The 10,818-nt window shown below is 38.8% G+C and overlaps 1 protein-coding gene across 1 annotated transcript in view; it reads left to right on the forward strand.

Moving 5' to 3' along the window:
• znf385b (zinc finger protein 385B) overlaps window positions 1-10,818 on the forward strand; it is an 84,232-nt gene that overhangs the window by 58,773 nt on the left and 14,641 nt on the right. The gene's annotated exons all lie outside the window — the stretch shown is intronic.

A 10,818-nucleotide genomic window follows, 5' to 3' on the forward strand; every position in this document is an offset into this window, starting at 1 on the left:
CCTCTGGTTGTAGCATGTCACCAAATTTTAGTTCAGACTTTAGAGTATCATGAGATGAGATGGAGGAAAAAAATAGTTTGGATCAAAATTGTGTCAAACTTTTCCAGTTATGGGTCAAAGACAATACATTTTTGTGACAAAAGAGACTAGAGGAAACCCATTCGAGTTGTATGCAATGTGCACCTGTGCACATCACAGCGACCTTGTCCTTTGACCACCAAATTTTTTTTCATATTATCTTTTAGTTCCAGTTGAGAATTGTACTATATATGAAGAAAATTCCTCCAGGCTCCTAAGATATAAAGTTAATTTAAGGTGAGGGTGACATTTGACTTTCTAAATATTTTAAATTCATCTCTAAATCCAAGTGAATGTTTCTGGAAAATTTAGAAAAATTTCCTCGAGATCTTCCAAAGATATTGCTAAATGAGACAACCAGAAAAACACAATGCCTCTGGCAGTACCCGCCGGAAGCGTAAAGATATTTTTGGTATGCAAGTTAATATGGAAGTTTGGAGCATAAGGATAACACTGTAGGTTAAGTCACACGACTGCTCATAACTGAATAAGGAAACTGGACACAACCTCAGACTTTGATGAAGACTTACTAGCTGAAAATATTCTTTTGTTAAAGCACGATGTACTGTTTCCATTTCGATTGACTGCAGTGGTTTGTGTGTATATATCTGTGTGTGTGTGTGTATGTATGTATATATATATATATATATATATATATATATATATATATATATATATATATATATATATTTATCCAACATAATGCTATTTCATAAAAATATAATTTACTGTAATGTAGTCAGGAAGCTTTCACCAAAGGAAATGACTGGGTAATGCTTCCTTTCAAAAATATTTTGACCAATCACGACCAGCCTGACATAAAATTGTCCGCCTTGTTACTTGGCCACTGGAAAATTTTCATGCTGGTTACGGTGTGAATGCAGTAGCAGATGTGCATCAGTATTTATAGCGCTGTCTTAGAACAGCAACTTACTGTAAGAGAGACGGATTACTGTATGTGTTGTAACCAGATCTCAGAGGTCAGAAGGACAGAAATGAGACGACTCTGTCACCGCACTATTCATCACACATACAATATCAAAGATATCTCCAGTTCATAATGACTGCAAAGGAAGAAAGAGGTGCATCTTGTTCTCTTTTTGCTCATTTCTTCCATTCACATTATTGGCTAAGTAAATGACTAAAATCCATAGATGTTTCACTTTGGTTTTCATGACAATAGCGCTGCAGCTTGGGAGGAAGGAGCCCAAATAATCATTCAGGATGAAGCGGAATCCTTGAAGTTGCTTGGTCTTAAACACATTGTATCGGGACAATCAGAGGGTCCCTCAGGATTTCATCCACTCAATGTGGTGGAAGTATTTCCAGGAAAAATTACATCCCGGTCAGAGTCAGTGATGCTTGAATGTGTCCTTAATAAAGTGTGTAGATTGTGTTTGAGAGCTCCTGAATTTATGAGACCCTGTTTGGACAAGGCATTAAGAGCTGTCCTTATCAATCTGACTCGTGGGCTGCTGTAACTACTACACTTTGCATTGAGGACACACTGAAATCACTATGACCACATTCAGAGGAGAAGGATCTCTTCATCGACTAATGTCCTCTGTTTAAACAGAAATTTAATAAAAACTAAAAAGTTTTAAATAAAAAAAAAACCCCATAATGTTGCAAAAAAATGTTTTAGCCCCTGCAGAGGGTGTAAAGTTGGTATATTGGCAATGGTTAAATGTGACTAAATGAAACAGATTTAGCAAATAAAGGATGAGATTTAGAAATCATGTGTCTTACTGTATCCCTCACTCCAGAAAGTATAAGCATCAGAAAAGCAATGGCTATAGCAGATGAAAACACTCATACTGTATGTCTGCTGTTTGTAGAACTTGTCCAAGCTCACATAGCAGGAGTCGTAGTTGATTTTTGGATTAATTATCATGTCTATTGTGCCCTCCACATGCTCTTTGTCATTGCATTTTCCCACATCTTCTTTCCTTTCCATTCTGAAATATGCCTTTCATTACATCATCATGTTGCTGTCTTCTTCTACTGTGGTAAATGACAACTGACTGGAAATTTTGCGCCACCTTCTGCTTATCTACATGAACTTACTCCCAATATTTGCAGAAGAGTATTCATGGAAACACATAAATGTATATTTTCTCTTATCAAATTTCTAAATATTCTGCAAAAAAATTGTGATCAGTTGTGATTAATGGAAGCTGAGGTACTCTTTCTTGTTCATCAGCAAGTAACTTTCTGTCTGTCTCTGTCCGTCTGCCTGCCTGCCTGTCTGTCTGTCTGTCTGTCTGTCTGTCTTTCTCTCTCTCTCTCTCTCTCTCTCTCTCTCTCTCTCTCTCTCTCTCTTCCACTTCACGGTAGTAGGCCACTGGGCACAATCAGCTGGTGCATTCAATAGGACCAACTCACTGGCACTTCTCTGTACTTGTTTACTGTTGCACCAGAAGTGTTATTGTTTGTTTTTCCTTTTTTTGCTCAATCAGAGTTTGCGGATTTCTGAGTATATGGCTGGGTAAAGATGTGGATGATACATGACGTTGTGCTTGAGACTTCGTAAACTGATGCTTTTAGATAGCTTGATTGTTGCAGAAATGAATGACATTGGGGCGCCTTACCTTTGACCTAAGCACATGTAGTCTGCTTTTTCTGCATTGTGTAATCACAGAGATTTGATGCAGCTGTGAAAATACGTCATTACGAGCTTGACACCTATTTGTAACTGAATGGAATAAACCAATTTTTAGATGAAGTGACTAATACAGAAAATGACCCATAGCACTAATGTATGGAGATAAACTTTGAGAGAGCAGCCTACCGCTCAGCAAATTCAAACCTCACCCAGGCACTGTGCCAGGATTTTTTCTCCCATGGTGCTAAGGGGGAGCTTGACTGACACGTGAGAGTGCTCAGAAAATGATTGATCGTCATGACTTCAGTTACTTTATAAGGAGGTTCTTGTATTTTCAATAAAAGCAGCTGTGATACACAACACAAGCATGTTCGTTATAAAAGTATTTTTAACTGAATTTGGCCAAAGAGTATTCAACAGAATTGTTAAGCCTAATACAAGTGACTACAAGGCAATGTCAAAAATTTCTGTAAACGTGACAAATTCAGCACCAGACAGCACTGGACAGCACCAGACAGCACCTGCCAATAATTAGACAATACATGCAAAATGCGACAAGTGTATTTATCCCATATGCATAATTAATGAAAAAAGCAACTATGCATTGGCAATATTGTTTTAGATCATAACATCATAATTTAAGAAATTAAGTTAATAGTGAAATTAATAACAAAGGCTGCAAAGCGCAAGAGGGGCAAACAGCTTGTGTCTAATGTTTCGGATCACAACATCATAACTTCAGAAATTAAATTAATAATGAAATTCATAACAGGTTGTAAGGCTGTAAAGTGCACACACTAATGATTTGGGTCACACCTTCATAAGGTCATCAATGGAATTAATAATTCATAATATACAAAGCCACAGTGAGAGGTGCAAACACCCTGTACCTGTTAACCAGGCACACACTTAGAGTGTAAAAGGAACTGGCTCATCACGATCTTCATTATTATATTTCTACTGCAAACAAAAATACAGCACATGTTATGTTCTGTACATTCATTACAGTGTAATGGATTAAATATCACATCACATAAATGAGTCACAACCATACAGTCTATGGTCACAATGTCAGGAAAAAACACACCAGAGTTGTTTCATAGAAGGACAATGCGTCTGTTGTTGTGGTTAAGAGCAAATGAGTCCATAATCTTCTGGACATCCAGGGCCTTGGTTCTTTGTGACTTTACGGACCAAGAGCCGGCGCATTTGGAGCACCTCGGCCATCATGTCATCCTTTTTGATACTATACAACTTCGCCATGGGCTCAAGGCTCTCCTTTTCAAGGACTGTGCCATTTTGGGGGTTGAAGGTTGATGTGCCCATGAGAACTGCACCTGCTTCTGTTGAAAACCGTTGTCATGTCATTCACTAGTTGGTCAATGACAGGATAGAATGAGGATGTTCGGAGTTCATCTGGAGAGGATATGGATGGATGTTCTGTTTGAATTTGGGGCTTCAACTACATATTCCTGCCGATGGCGAGGCTGTGGGAGTTGTCTCTGGTCTTGTGGGAGCTGCAGTGGTTTTGTGCCACCGACCTTTGCACACAGGGCCTCTGCCTTGCTCCATACGGCTCTCCATGAGTCCTGTGTGTGCTTTTCTTTTAAGCCTGTGATGATCGAGTGCGCAGGGGGAACTGTAGAGTGTAAGACATGAACTTTGCTGTACCAAAAATTCCTCAAACAGGTTAAGATGGATAATGAATTCAGTGAGAGCAATGCCTTTTTGTTAGCTGATCTGCGTGGGTTTGATCGTGCCTTAATGCCATTTAAGGTTGCAATGATGGCAGGAAGGGTGTTGGCACTGCCCAAAGGCAGGACCAATGTGTATCAGACAGTTTCTTGAGTTCAATAGGCTGCTGAGAAGGCTCAAGTTCCCTTTGCTTCTTAATGAAATGGGCATGGACAAAACAAGATTGAGGCTGTGTGCATGGCAATGAATGCAGATTGCCTGAGGGAACTCTTCTCTGAATTTCTCTTGGACCCTTTTGTGAACACTGGACATTACTGCAGCACTGTCTTAACACTGAGCAATACAGGCAGTGTGAGCAATGTTACATTTACTGAGAGTGTCTTTGATTGTAGTGACAAGTGACTGCATCTTTAACATCAGCTGGCATGAAATGGAGAAATTCTCCCAAAACTTGAACATTTTTCACGTAACGCACCATCACAGACACTCACTCCATTTTACTCAGGTCCTTACTTTTGTCAACCATCAAAGCAAATATGTCAGCATCAAGGGGTTACATAGATTTTTGAGGGTACTTTTGTAGCCCCAGTTTAGCGCCATCCCTGACCTCACCTAATGTCTGGTCTGATCTACATGTCAACTTATCATTCTGGTATATTCAGATCCATCCATCCATCAATCCATCCATCCATCCATCCATCCATCCATCCAATTTCTTCTGCTTATCCTGTTATTGTGGGAATACTGGAGCCTATCCCAGCTCCCTTCAGGCAAGAGGCGGGGTTCACCCCGGATGGGTCACCAGTCCATTGCAGGGCCAACACATATAGACAGACAACCCTTTGCACCCACAGGCACACCTACAGTCAATTTAGAGTATCTCATTAGTCTAGTCCCCTCTTGCGTATCTTTGGACTGTGGGAGGAAGCCGGAGTACCCAGAGAGAACCCACACAGGCACAGGGAGAACATGCAGACTCCACACAGAAAGACCCTGTGCTCAAGCCGGGGCTCAACCTTCTTGCTGTGAGGCCTGAGTACTGAGCAATGTACCACCGTGCTGCCCTTCGTTTAGATCAACATTTAAAACTATTTTAGAAATCCTCATTTTAGGCACAGAACTGAATTCAGTAAATGTTATAGTACACATTGTATGTTGGATATGTTGCCTGTATTCTGTACACAATACATAGTAGCCTGCCTTTTGAAAGGCAAAAAAATTGCATTTTCACATCACACCTGAACTGGCCTCACTACACTGGCTTCCAGTTTATTTCAGGATCCTGTTTAAATTTGTATTACTTGTTTTTAAGAGTCTCACAGCCTGGCACAACATTACTGGTCAAAGCTTCTATAACCTCACACTCCAGCCAGAGCACTGAGGTCAGCAAATCAATTGCTGTAAGACATCCTTAGATCCTGCCTCAAAAGCAGAGGCCATAAAGCCTTTGCTCAGTGGCTCCCAAACTATGAAACAGCCTACATTTTCATTTTAATGATTCCCTGAGCCTTGATCATTTTAAATCACCACTGAAGACCCATTTCTTCTCGCTGGCCTTTAGTCCAGGTTGACCAAGCTTTTTCTTGGCTTTTATTGTGCAAGCACAGTTTATTTTACACTTGTTTTATTTGATGCTATTTTTTTATTGCTTATTTTAGCTAATATTTATTGTTCTTTATGTTAAAGGAAGTGTTGATTTACTTTAATTTTTTATTGCTCGAACAGTGCGTCTGTCCACTGAGGTTGTTTTTACATATGCTATAGAAATAAACTTTGACTTGACTTGACTAGTTGTAATGGGTTATTGTACATTTCTAACAGTATGGGATATAGGGGTGTAACAGGATGTCATTATCGATTTCTGTACCAGCTTGGAAAGAGGACTTGAAGTGGGTATGGTCTATCATTATAGCAATTTTCACCTGAACTAATGCTTGCTTCAAAAATCACTATTATCTGTATAATAACCATGAAAAGACAAAAAATAGCAATCACTTGTAAATGAAAAGACTGTTTGGAGGAGCAACTAATACTACAGCTTCTAAGCATTGTTTTGATTAAAGATTCCATGGGGGTTTGAAAGAAATGCATCTGACAGCAAGACACATTTATCAAGGGCTGCTGAGTGCTGCACTTGGGAACATGTTTTTTTGTATCTATACTTTACTTGAGTATTCCCTTCATTGGAAATGTATGCCTTATCACATGTGAGCTAATGACATTTTTTTTAAAATGCAATTGGTCACAAGCTGTGTATCTCACAGGAGAACAGACAGTGCCAGTATCTGCTCTAAGCCTGAGCTAGATTTGATTTAAAAGCAGAAATATATCATCAAGCTCACGCTTTGAGATTTCAGAGGCAAACTAATTTGATAACATCTACAATTTTTACCCAGTTTACTGAGAACACACAAAATATCTGCCTACCAAGAACATGCTGTCCAACCTGAGATTGAAAAAGCATGTTGAGGAGGTTTTAGAGAGCCACACAGCTCTCTAAATGCATTGTGAAATCAATCCAATAATGTATTCTCAAAAAGACTGGAGGTTTGAATAACTTTTTTCAAGAGCAAGTGTTCCAGTTCTAAACTCAAGAATTGGGTGGAACAATTCTATGATTACAAGGGAAGATTGGTCAAAAACAACAAGATGATATAGGTGTCGGAGCAGTTTCAAAAGCAGGCCACTGACATAATTCCCTTATTAACACTAGCTTAAGGTGATTTTAAATGTACTGTGTTTATATAGGGCTTTTTTATATCGATGGCATTCAAAGAACTTCACAATGTTTCCGCATTAACCCATTCAATCACACACACTGATGGTGGAGGCCGTCTTGAAAGGTGACAAACAGCTCATCAGGAGCAAGTAGGGATTCACTTCATCTTCAGGACACTTCCAACAGAGCAGCTGTCGAAAGGAGATTCCAATTCGCAACCCTTTAGTCGCTATAAGGCCTCATACAACCAAGCCACCTCCATGATGTGCGTGCGAAGGCAAATTGGGCACCACAATAACATTCAAAGAGGCAAACTCAACTTAATTTTTATTTTTCTTTATTAGGGCCCGAGCACTCAACAATACAATAGATTAAAATGCAAGAAATTATCACTTTCGTAGATCAGTTCCTCCCAACTGTTGGCAGTGACCCCTGACTGATCTGTCTGCTGCTTGCCGTTGGCCATATGGTTTCTTAACTGTTTTATAACTTACACAACTCATATGATGAAACCTCATGACTTATTTGTGTGCTAAACTGATGTTGTTTTGAAAAATATTTGAAGCCCTCTGTAAGTTGCTAATGTGAGTGTATTCTCCTAAATATACAATATGATGAGTAACCTGTAGACTATATGACACTGAAATCATGTTTGCTTGTAATTATGACAAGTACTCTGATTGGGTCATTGATATTTATATTTTCACTCATTTATACACTCTGAAATGTGACTTAACTTATAGACTTTAACAATATTTTCTATAAACACACGTATGTAAATATTTGTAGGTATAGTTGTGAATTTTCTAAATTGGTATATATTTTTCTAAGCGCTGATGGATTTGTCATGTGACCCCTTGTACATTTCAAATATGAAATTATAAATTAGAATTCTAAACATTTAAGTCTGATGAAGAGCATTAGCTCAAAAATGTTAACTTTGGTGAACTATCATTAAAACACAGAACAGGAGCAAGTGTGCGGATAATCTATTTTTTTCTCAGTTTATTGTTTTTTTTTTCCAGCACCTGTTTGGATGTGCGCGCCACCACATAGTTTTTTTTATACACCTTTTGATTGTTTCCAACAAAAACTTGGTCACACACATCCTAAGAACTTGATGATGAATCTCGATTCAGACTTTGAGGCTTTGTAAAATCATGAGGCCGTGCTGTGGTGGGGAATGTCGATATTTCACTATGACTCAAGAAACCTTTAGACCTTGACTCCAGATGAAAAAGATTCTCCCAAAAAAAACAGTACACGTGTCACATAACAAGACCTACAAAAAAAAAAATATTGGTCTTATGACCTTGACCAGAGAGGAAGTCTGTCATTTTAAATTTTGTCTGCAATTTTCCACCATTTTGTACCATTTCCAGGGGTCACACTTTAACAAACAAGGTTTTTTTTAATTCACTTTACCACATCACTCTGACAGTAAGAGAAGTGAGCCTGAAGGATGGTCAGTTTTCATTCCTACTCTAACCCATGGTCGTGAATTATGCATCATAATTGAAAGAATGAGACTGTGAATACAGGTGTCCAAAATGGCTTTCCTCTGTCTTTTAGAGGCTCAATCATCCATGAGGGACTTGGAGTAGAGCCGCCGCTCCTTTACATCAAAAGGAGCCAGTTGAGGTGGTACAGCATCTAGTTAAGATGCCACCTGGGTGCGTCCTGAGGGAGGCGTTCCAGGCATGTCCAGCTGGATGGAGGCTGGGAGAGCAGATTGTGGACTAGATGCAGTGATTATGTCTCCATGCTGGGCAGTCAGAGCTGATTTATGTTGCAAGGAAAAGGGAAGTTCCCTGCTGGAGCTGCATGAACTGACTCTGGAGAAGCGGGTGACGATGGATGGATGGATGGATGGATGGATGGATGGATGGATGGAATGATGGATGGAACCCCAGATGGCTTGTAATGATACAGAATATAATTCAGGTTTCTGTGTTGTCTCACTGTAGTTTTAGTTTGTAATACATATTTACTTTGTGATGGATATTGATATTGATGTAAATTGTTTTTTTGGGTGCTGCTGAAAAAGCTTTTCAGGTCTTTTTAAATTGAGATGAAGGAGAGTTGAGGTGTGTAAAGCAGCTCTTACTGGCCTTCCAGCAACTTGACAAATGAACTCATTATGGGAGAATTTCATCTCCTTTTCTCGATGTATAATTCCCTTTTTGCCCTCAGCTCCTGTAACTCCATATGTTTTCCTTGATGTAGATCAGCTGCTCAGGTCTCAAAGTTGAAATGACATCAACACAAGGACTAACTCTGAGCCTTTGCCAAAAGCTGACTGTTTCAAGATCCAGGCTAATGAACAAATTTTACTGACCACTGTGAATGATTTACTGGGCCAATGATTTCCAGATAGGAGAGTTTATATAGTTTTTCCAACATTAAAATGCGTTGACTGTTTTCAGGATAGGTTCGCCAAATTAATACATCTGTATGTTCACATCATGATGCGTAAGAATGTACATGCAGCTGAATAGGAAAATCAGTCAGCCTCATTTTGATAAAACAGAATTCAAATAGCTGTGATAACCAGGGGTGTGCATTTCAAACAATCATCCAGTAATTAAAATGTTATCAGTCCAATCCATGGTGCCTGCACATACTGTATTGTGTTCAAGTATCATTCAGTAAGGTACAGAACCTGAATTGCTAATGATGCCTTCACTATCAGAATGTGATACTTATTTATATGAGGTGACAGTGACCCTCTGATCACCAAAATCTCCTCAGTTCATCCTTGAGGCCCAGTGGATATTTGGGGCAAATATCAAGAAATACACTGAAGTTGTTCCTACGATATCATGTTAAGGAAAATTAGAACAATGGATGCATGGATAACATCAAAAAAACACAGTAGCCTCAGTCTATTACTGTCACTGGCATGAAGGCAGAAAACTCCCATCTCCTATCTCAGACCAAAGAAAAACAATTAGTTTCCCTGGACAGCCTCCTTAAAAGCAACAGAGTGGCAGGGATCTGTGATTACTGCCAGTAGTGAATAATGATCTCCTCAACGAACAAAAACTCTGTTTTGAAGAGCCTAATATGGGGTTTTCAAAAAAGGATACATTGCATTGTATAATCAATTGATCTATGCACTAATATTTTTTCCTGTTAAAAGTTTAATTGATAGATAGTCCACTCCCTCACTTAGAGTGATAGTTACCTCTTCGTCTATTCTAGCTGTTTCTTTTGATTGTGTACTTCATATGCTGGACCACAGACTGGCCCAACTAGATGTGATGTCACAAATCCTGCTCACAGTGTATTTAAAATGAGCACTGAGAAGCTTTGCACTTTCAGCAGATGGATGTGAAACCAAACCAGTGAAAGGAACAGGAAAAGTATAAATAGTAAAAGTATATTTTTGAATGTAGGGATACTTAAAAACTTATCTCATGCTGTTGGTTTTCTGACTCTAACACTGAGAAAAAAGATTTTTTCTGACCCATCATTCCTGATTGCAGATTGATTTATGCATGGTAGATTAGATGTTTATTCCATTCTGATTTTCATATTTTATGCAGATTTGCTGACATAGAGAAAAAAAGAAGGAATGACTTGCATCCCATAAACATTTAATCAATCCAGAAAGCTAAACACTTTGGCCCGGAGGGAAAAAAATCTATTGGAGAATTCAAGATTTAAACTGTCTTCTTGACTAAAGTTTGGTAATGAACTCCATGCTGTATATCTTCAC

This window comes from Aulostomus chinensis, chromosome 12, assembly GCF_037954235.1.
Source record: "Aulostomus chinensis isolate RoL2024-O1b breed Wild chromosome 12, RoL_Achi_v1.0, whole genome shotgun sequence".
In the NCBI taxonomy this organism is placed as follows: domain Eukaryota; kingdom Metazoa; phylum Chordata; class Actinopteri; order Syngnathiformes; family Aulostomidae; genus Aulostomus; species Aulostomus chinensis.